The sequence below is a fragment of the Coregonus lavaretus genome, assembly GCF_964263955.1.
Source record: "Coregonus lavaretus genome assembly, chromosome: 21".
Taxonomy (NCBI): domain Eukaryota; kingdom Metazoa; phylum Chordata; class Actinopteri; order Salmoniformes; family Salmonidae; genus Coregonus; species Coregonus lavaretus.
Window position 1 is genome coordinate 35,661,230 of NC_140008.1, and position 7,928 is coordinate 35,669,157.

General features: G+C 44.9%; 1 pseudogene across 1 annotated transcript; it reads left to right on the top strand.

Annotated features, from left to right (window-relative positions):
* The first annotated feature begins 215 nt into the window (after positions 1–215).
* On the top strand, positions 216–1,774 carry LOC311148663 (E3 ubiquitin-protein ligase RNF170-like; annotated as a pseudogene). Its single transcript has 2 exons — positions 216–348; positions 1,275–1,774. The product of its transcript is annotated as an E3 ubiquitin-protein ligase RNF170-like (transcript).
* Positions 1,775–7,928: the final 6,154 nt, after the last annotated feature.

Genomic DNA, 7,928 nt, shown 5'->3' on the forward strand with positions numbered 1-7,928 from the left:
CCCCCTCTCTCCCTCTATCTCTTTTCTTTGGACGAATTAGGGAACAGTGCTAGTAACTGTGGCTTGACTGCGGCTGGCGCTGTTCCCCTAGTCCAGCGGACTAGGCTAGTACCAGAAGGACTGGGGAAGAAGGAAAGTTAACCATGGCTTGACCGTGGCCCGACCTGACTCCCCAGTCCACGGACAACCCCAGACCCCCAGCATCCAGATGGCTGATGCTAATCCCCAACGAGGAGGCTGCCGAGGATGGAGCCACCAATCGACATGGAGCAGCAAGAACGTCAACAACAACTGCCAGACCAGAAACCATGATCCGCCTGGAATTCAGCAAGGCAGTTCTCCAGAGCGGTATGGGCTGTGTGCCGTCTGACCTAAACTGCCTGGTGAAACCCCCAGGGCTACAGGAATTATTTGAAGCCAGTTTCAAAACCCCCCAGAAACTAGAACAGTTTTGGTTAAAGTACAGAAACTGCTAAGATTTAGCCCCGTTTAACAGATAGTTACAGTACAGCTTCACAATGAATCCATTCAGGACATTTTATTCACAGTGAGCCTGGGAGGAGAATGCAGAACCCTGCATTACCTCAACACCAGGTAAGGAAGGGAAAGGGAGAGGTAATTGGAACAGAGGGCGAGAGAGGACATGGAATCTCAATTAATCTTTCCTCGATTCCTTTGCATCATATATCCTCGCCTCCTTTTCAACTGCATCAGAGTATGTACGTTGGGAGCAGTAATACTGACATGAAAATGGTCATATTTGGCTGCCAAAATTGCTCCCACCATCATGAAATGTAATGTTGTTCATTATCTTTCTTTCCCCATCACCCCAGAAACTAATCAGTGGGGGAAGCTGTGCTCTTCTAACCTGCTCTATACATTTCAACACAAGATTTCAATAATAATACACAATTCACATCTGGTTTTATTCAATTGATATTAAATACATCTCTATTAGTTTCAATGTTATTAAACTAAAGTGGAAAGACTGCCATTCATTAAACTGGTGCTTCTTTTGTCTCCCGCAGGTTACGGGGGGGACTGGGAGAAGGGGGCACCTAAGGGGATTCTACTCAGACAAGCCCCATCCGGGATTCTGTGGCCCATTCTCCATCACTGTGGAAGGCTTCTTCGATTGACAATCTCTCTTTCTCTCTCTCTCTCACACTACCATAATTCCATGGATAACTAGTGCAGGATATGAGTGGTTGTAATGGATGAAAAGCTGTATGGGGATGTGGACTATTTGTTTTAAGGTTAAGATTAATTCAAAGAAGGGGTCAGCAACCCAATCCTGATTGTGGTAGTTTTTTTGAACTTCTAACACTGCTCTGCAGAGATGATCAAAACATCCACCCAGAGAACCAACAGCATGTGCGTGCTGTTCGGGAGCAGGTTCAGTCAGAGCAGGAAACCCCCGCCGAGCCCAGGCTGCAGTACTACACTGACATGTCCTTGACAGGCTGCACTGCCGGTAGAAACCAACTGGGGCCACCTCTTCTGTGGTTCGTGTATATTTGCGTATTGGAGATGTGGGACCTGGCTTGGTGCTATTAACTGTCCCATCTGTAGACAAATGGTGACATTACTTTTCCTGCTCTTCTATGACCACATCTCATTGCAGCAGGTCCAGCATGGGCAGGCTGAGCCGATACTCATCTTGCAGAATCTCAACAATTACAACCGCAGGTTCTCAGGTCAGCCCAGATCTCTCATGGATCGCCTGCGGGACATCCCCACATTGCTGCGCCACGCCTTCAGGGAGACTTCCTGATTTGGCCTAGTTTTTCAACAATGCTCACTAAGAAATGCTAGCAGCCATGAATGAAGGCAAAAGAGAGTTATCTTGGGGGTGTGGTTTGATGTGGGTGTTTCTTGGGTGTGTCATTCAATCACAACAAACAAGTGCAGTAGTGAGTACAGCGAGGTAAGCTAAGCTAGCTTTGGTATGGAGAGAACAATGTTTTGAAGTGGAGGGTGGTCAGCTAATTCAGTTCTACAGTATATGTAGGCTAAAGCCTGCGCTGACCTTGTGTTTAGCCAAGCTAGGCAACAAGCTCACACAGTCTCACTGCATAATTAGACGTTCATCCACATTCGCCAAACCTCAAAGTGTTTTTGTTATTCCTGCTGCTCTGTATCATTCAATTTCTCCAAATTTAGAAGTTAAGGATTAAGTTTAAGCACTCATTCCGAATGGTTAAAGTAAGGGTTAAGGTTTGGAACAGGGTTAAACCCCCCAAGAAAACAGTGTCCACAACTGGGAATTAACATGGGACTCAGAGTCATGGCATTACGCCCATTCACAACACTCTAGCAAAACCCAAGCCTACTTGATGGTATTAGCGCTCACTGTTGCCCCTAGTAGCCGGTTTTGAAAGAATATCCCGACATCCTCAGGACATGGATAGACATCCAATTTATTCTAATACTGAGTAGCCTACAGAGTAATATGAGAAAATGGAATTGCTGAACTTATGTAGATATTCTAAACAAAGTGTTTTGATAACTTTCAAGTGTAACAGTTCCATGTAGAATAAACCATCCTTCACATAATATTGTAGAAGCAGTGTTCTGCTAATATAACAATGTGTAAATATGACACTTGTCTTCCATCTTCTATTGTCATTCACAGCCGATACAGATACAGTACCTATCAACATCTGGTGGTGCTGGGACTACCTTGCCAAACATGTCAGCTGTCGTATCTTCCTGAGTGGTGTCCCATATCCCCCCGATAGTAACATTTAATTAAAGAATAGCAAAAGACGATAAGACCTCCCATCTCCACAGAGGAACTCTGGAGCTCTGTCAGAGTGACCATTGGGTTCTTCTTAGAAGCACCTTGGTCAGGGAAGTGACCAAGAACCCAATGGTCACTCTGACAGAGCTCCAGAGTTCCTCTGTGGAGATGGGAGAATCTTCCAGAAGGACAACCATCTCTGCAGCACTCCACCAATCAGGCCTTTATGGTAGAGTGGCCAGACAGAAGCCATTCATCAGTGAAAGGCACATGACAGCCCGCTTGGAGTTTGTCAAAAGGCACCTAAAGACTCTCAGACCATGAGAAACAACATTCTCTGGTCTGATGAAACCAAGATTGACCTCTTTGGCCTGAATGCCAAGCGTCACATCTGGAGGAAACCTGGCACCATCCCTATGGTGAAGCATGGTGGTGGTAGCATCATGCTGTGGGGATGTATTTCAATGGCAGGGACTGGGAGACTAGTCAGGATCGAGAGAAAGATGAACGGCACAAAGTACAGAGAGATCCTTGATGAAAACCTGCTCCAGAGCTCTCAGGACCTCAGACTGGGGGCGAAGGTTCACCTTCCAACGGGACAACGACCCTAAGCACACAGCCAAGACAACGCAGGAGTGGCTTCGGGACAAGTCTCTGAATGTCCTTGAGTGGCCCAGCCAGAGCCCGGACTTGAACCCAATCTAACATTTCTGGAGAGACCTGAAAATAGCTGTGCATCGACGCTCCCCATCCAACCTGACAGAGCTTGAGAGGATCTGCAGAGAAGAATGGGAGACACTCCCCAAATACAGGTGTGCCAAGCTTGTAGCATCATACCCAAGAAGACAAGGGGCTGTAATCGCTACCAAAGGTTTTTCAACAAAGTACTGAGTAAAGGGTCTGAATATTTATGTAATTGTGATCATTTCTAAAAACCTTTTTTTTGCTTTGTCATTATGAGGTATTGTGTGTAGATTGATGAGGGAAAAAAACAATTTAATCAATTTTAGAATAAGGCTGTAACGTCACAAAATGTGGAAAAAGTCAAGGGGTCTGAATACTTCCCGAATGTACTTTATATATTATACCTACAGGGGTCCTAAAATTCAAAATCAGATGGCTAATTGATACATTTTATGACCATCTTAAAACAATTCCATATGCTAGCTTAGTAGATATTGCAATCTAAGGGCTTAGACCTACAGGGGCTTAAGCAATGGTAAGACACCAGGTCCAGAGTTTTACGTAACATTTTGGGAACACCTCAAAGTCAGTCTGGGGGCAGTTTACAGTAGCATGTACAGGAAGGGCAGGTTAGCTCCTTCAATGCGGGAGAATGCAATCACTCTCCCGTACAAGGGAAAGGGAGAAGCTACTGAGCTCAAGAACTGGAGCCCCATCAGTCTCTTGGGCTCAGACTACAAGATACTAGCAAAAGCAGTCATGACTAGGATGCAAAGGTTGCTCCCGCAGGCCGTTAGGTCCAACCAAACTTGTGGTGCTCTGGGGAGGTCGGCTCTAGACAACCTATCCAACATCAGGGACATGTTTGCTCACTCTGTCGAATGGTCACAGCCATTCTGTCTATTCAAACTTGACCAGGAAAAAGCCTTTGACAGAGTAAGCATGCTTAGGGTAATGGCCAGAATGAACTTTGCTTTCGGTCTCCGAAACTGAGTATCCATCATCTACCAACACAACACCAGTAGAGTCTTGATCAACGGCACCCCCTCCAATCCCATACCCATCCACTCTGGATTAAAACAGGGCTGCCCACTATTAGCCCTGCTTTACACCATCACAATAAAACCACTCCTTGCATCACAGGCATACATGAATGATGTCACGATAGTCACAACAGAACCACAGTCTATCCCCCATGTCATCCAGTCCATCGACTCGTTCTGTAAAGCCACAGGCGCAACAGTGAATGAGACCAAGAGCAAGGTTTACGTAAAATTAAACTGGCGAGCCGACCGGGTCTTGTGTAGCAAGGTGTCTTCCCCAGCTCTTTCCCAATCAAGAGCACTGTTAATATTCTGGGCAACTGTTTTAGCAGGACCAACCCCAGAGACCAAAGCTGGAAAAAAATCTGTAGTTGGCAAGGGCAATCACTCTCGGTGACTGAGAAGGGATTAGGGATCAAAGCCATCCTTTACCCAATCCTGGCCTACATAGGTAAGGTTTTCCCGCCATGCACAGGACCTTACAGGACCTTCGGGACCTTACATTTTTTAAATACAATTCATCAATGAAGCACTGTATTTTACTATATTTACTGCAGCATACTGTAAATGATGGTGCATTGTGGAGAAATAGTCAGAGATATATCATAAGATATCTTGATTTATTTTATATTATTTTGAAGACCAATGTATCCTTAACTACAACAATATTTTCTGTGATATATATATTTTTATTAATCTTGGTTGAATGTACTGACTGTAAGTTGCTAAAAGCAAGAGTGCCCGCTAAATGACCAAAATGTAAATGTAAAAATTTAAACTTGCAAAGAACACTAGGTAATATGTCGCTGCATGGGTCATTCCAGTAATATACTGTAAATTAGATTACAGTAAAAAATGTGGTACTTTAAAATCTATTTTTGTAAAATGGATTACAGTAGCTGTACTGTAAAATAAATTACAGTAACTTACTGACTGAAGCCAAACAAGACTTGTGTAGGCTAAAGCCTGCGCTGACATTGTGTTTAGCCAAGCTGACAGCAGCTAGTTAGCATAGCTTGGGCATAGCTGCAGCTGGCTAGCCTATCTATACTGAACAAAAATATAAACACAACACTTGTTTCCGCTCCAGCCATTAACACGAGCCCCCAATTAAGGTTCCACCAACATCCTGTGGTAGAACTTTAGCACCACCATAAAATAAATATGGATATTTTCTATAAATCTTTGAATTTTGTCTTCCCTTATGGATTCAGATAATATATTTATATAAGCTGTACAGGGCCCTGTAGCATCAAACAGATGCTATCCTCAGACTCATCGACCACACTGTGCCCTATTGCTAGGACCCCCCACCAGTGTACAAGATGTGGAGATATTTTGCCTTCAGGTCAGGTCTGCCCACGGCTGGGCTGGCATCCTGGAAGTACAAGGACATCATGCCCCGCATCCGCTCCAAGGACACCGTCGCCCACATGAGAGCCAGCTCATTCGTAGACCCGCAACAGGTATGGTTGAACATCAATCACCACGACATCACAAACAAATAGAAAGACATCTCATGGATGGCTGTTCATGGTTTCCTCCCCACTAGGGAATTAATGTATAGTCACATAGCACCTACACAAAGCTGCCCCCACGGATGCACCGACACTGAAAACATTTACCACCTGTTTGTTGAGTGCACTGTGGCCAGGCGGGTCTGGGCTCTGTTTGTTCCCTCTGTCTCCCCAACAGGTTGCTAAACCGACTTCGCTTGACAGCGGAGAACATTTTGAACGGTCCTCCCTGCGGATGCACCACCACCCAGCTCCGCCAGCAGTGGAGAATCATCGGCACCGTCAAGCAGGTCCTGTGGGAGACAAGGAACATCAGGGTACCAACAACAAACCATCGAACGAACGACCCTGAGGGGGAGGATCACCATCCTTCTCAGGGCTCACCCCAACACAGATTTCCATAAAGAAATCCAGGCGAAGCGGTATGGGGCGTGGCAAGATGGAAGGACATCAACAGCTAAACCGCCGCCCAGACCAAGACAAACCCCAGAACCGTCCTCAATGTCTTCAGCTTCCAGTCTCACCGCCGCATCGCTCCTCTTCCAAACCCCACGCCTCCAGCACCAGCCAAGGCTGATGGACACATTCTCTACCTCCCACCCATTCTCTGCCTCTCCATTTCTCTCTACTCCGACACTCGAAGAAGAAGGAGACCGCGCTATAGAGGTCGGCGTGCGGGATACCTGACGAGACTATGTCGGAGAGTGGACAAACCGCCTCTACCTCTGGTCTATTGGCGAACGTGCAATCACTAGAGAATAAACTGGATGAGCTCCGTTCGAGACTATCCTATCAACGTGATCTGAAGAACTGTAATATCATATGTTTCTCTGAGTTGTGACTGAACAAGGACATGGTATATATAAATCTAGCTGGTTTTTCTATACATCGGCAGGACAGAACGGTGGCGTCGGCAAAGCTCAGGGGAGGGGGTGTGTCATAAATGGTGAAAATCATGTTTTTCATGAAATTGGATGATATTTGCATGAAACCCAATCAAAGTAATGACCAAAGTTCAAAACTGATGCAGTTGTCATGTCAACACATCTGTCAGTGTTGCTGTGAACTGCTTCTTAAGAGACATGCCAAACAAGATGCGTTAAAAAAAGAACATCATTGATGCAATTTTAATGTTGTTTGAGTTGCTTTGTGTATTACCACATTTACTTGAGATTATTTTACTGCAACACTGCTCACTGCATCCAAATTTCTTGACATAGGTGTTTCAAAGAGCTGTCAGTTACATCAAGCTCATAAATATAAGCTCCCTGCCCACTCAGCCTGTCTTTTCAAACTTCTTGGTAGTTAGCCATGAGAGAAAAAAGTAATTTTCTAAAATGTTGAGCATTTCTATCCCCCCAAAATATGATGGTTGATATTTTAGTCACTCAAAAGGCTATTTTACATGGGAATCAGAATTACTGTTCGAGAACTTTAACAACAGCTGGTGCGCAATGTCTAATCTTGAGGTTCTGCTCGCCTGAGAATACCTTATGATAAGCTGTAGACCACACTATTTACCAAGAGAGTTTTCATCTATATTATTCGCAGCTGTCTATTTACCACCACAAAACGATGCTGGCACTAAGACCGCACTCAACAAGCTGTACAGGGCCATAAGCAAACAGGAAAATGCTCACCCAGAGGCGACGCTCCTTTTATTTTATTTTATTTTGGGGGGGGGGGGGTAGAGGCGACGCTCCTAGTGGTCAGTGACTTTAAACTGAAATCAGTTTTACCTCATTTCTACCAGCATTTCACCTTTGCAACTAGAGGCGAAAAAACTCTAGATCACCTTTACTCCACAAACAGAGATGCATTCAAAGCTCTCCATCCCCCTCCATTTGTGACTCGTTTCAGGAAACTATGAGTATGTCGCACATCACTACTTCACAGGAGATTCATTTGAACCTTTTTTTTTATTATTATCAAAATGCGTTT